The sequence below is a fragment of the Pinus tabuliformis genome, chromosome X (genome assembly GCF_031772625.1).
Source record: "Pinus tabuliformis cultivar Carrire ecotype Pingquan chromosome X, CPIR1, whole genome shotgun sequence".
NCBI lineage: Eukaryota > Viridiplantae > Streptophyta > Pinopsida > Pinales > Pinaceae > Pinus > Pinus tabuliformis.
In genome coordinates, this window is record NC_142308.1 from 307,292,422 (window position 1) to 307,294,339 (window position 1,918).

The following is a 1,918-nucleotide window of genomic DNA, read 5'->3' on the forward strand; positions in this document are numbered from 1 at the left end:
CTCTTGTTTTACAACAATTTAGGACTCAAACATTCTCCTTAGCTTCTTCACAACCATTTAATCCTTATGAAGAAATATGGTGTAAGCATTTGAGCATTAAAATATTATCTCCTAAGGAATCCCCTCATTAAGAAAGTTGGTTTTGGTGCCTTCACTGGATATGATTAGGAAATGGATAACTTCAATGCTTAGAAATAATTTGCTTTTTCATAGTGCTTCTAAAAGGAACCCGATAGTGGTAGGTGGGGGGGGAAAAGTGCTTTTTTCCCCTTGTAGGAAAAATGGATCTTTATCTTTCTTAGAGTGTGTGATGGGAATCCAATGAAGAAGATGAATCATATGGTCTCTTTCAATGCCTCTATCTATCTTGGGGAAAATGGATTACAAGGGGACCAATTATCAGGGATTCAAACATTATTATACGCCAAATTTGGAAAGGTATTATCATGGGGAAATAGTTATTTAGTTCATTTGTTCTTAAAATAGGTCACTTCTTACCCAATTTCTATAATTTAATTGTTAGCATATACTGCTACATAATAATCTCATGTAAAATCAAATGTAGGTTATGGAAATTAGTATGGAGGGGGGAATCATTCTTATTAATGATAACATAATCTATCACCCCATACATTGAATAGGCCTACATTAAGAAAAGGGTTGCTAATATGATGATTAGCAAAAAATTATGATGATATGGAGATTAGTTATTTTTTATGGAAGTTACAACCTCCACTATATACGTTCCTCCTCATGTAGTGGAGAATATGACAACCAAATTATATACACAATACATTGAAGTGCATGTTTTGTGGATGGGAATATGAAGTTTTGTAGAGGATGATATGAAATGGATATTAATGTGGAAATGAATGCACATGGGTGGGGGTACAAATTTTATTTATGAAACCTTAGAAACAATATCTTACTTGACCTTTGGAAGAACTAGTTGATATGAATATATGTGAATCTAAGCTCTTGGTGCTCAAGGTATCATTAAATTATCATGAGATATGTTGGGAATGTGATTATTTAAGAGAGGAAGGGAAAAATGGATGGTTACATCCTCAATTCCCCTCATAGGAATTTATAGGTTCAATAATTCCCTATCACTCTTTCCCTGACATGATTGGATTGATTAATGGCTTTAGTTTGGTTCTTGGTGGCATGAAAATTAGTTAAAATTTACATTTCCTCAGTTAGATTATGGAAATTGTTGTCTTGAGTCTATTAGGTTGGTTTTCTTTGTCTAAAATTGGGACACATAGCCTCAAATTTTCCTCCATATTCTCTTTGTTCTCTTTATTCCCCAATTACAATTTTTTATTGAATTACTCCTCCCTAAATACTTTTCTAAATTCTAGGTCACTCATCTCTAGTTACAAATGTTTCTTATAAGATCCATGCTCTCTAAATGTTAATTTGAGTCTCATTTGTCTTGTTAATAGATAATATCTCCTATGGTTAGTATTTACTCTTCAATTGTGTTCATTTGTATGTGTAGTGTTTGACCCAACTCAGCTTCCATTTGGTCACTCAATATTGGATAGTTTACTATGATCACACTGAAGTTGGTACATGGACTCAAAGGGAAGGAAATTTAGATACCTAATCTTAAGTCTTCTCTAAGAGGCGATATTTAGGATTGGTTTTGGGTTTCATTCCCCTATTTTTTTCATAGCTCAAAAGGAACCAGCAAAGGTCGCCCATTTAGATTTGGTTGAGGAAATTTATCAATTATAGGACCTATTTTGTCTACAAATCCATCATAGGGAGACAATATCCACTCTCTCTATGGATACAAAGCTTCTTGTAGAACATAGAGTGAAATTGCAAATAATGGAAGACTTACTTGTTTCCTCTATCAACTTCTCAATGATCTCCAATTATCTATCAAATAACTTCATCTAGGAAAAAC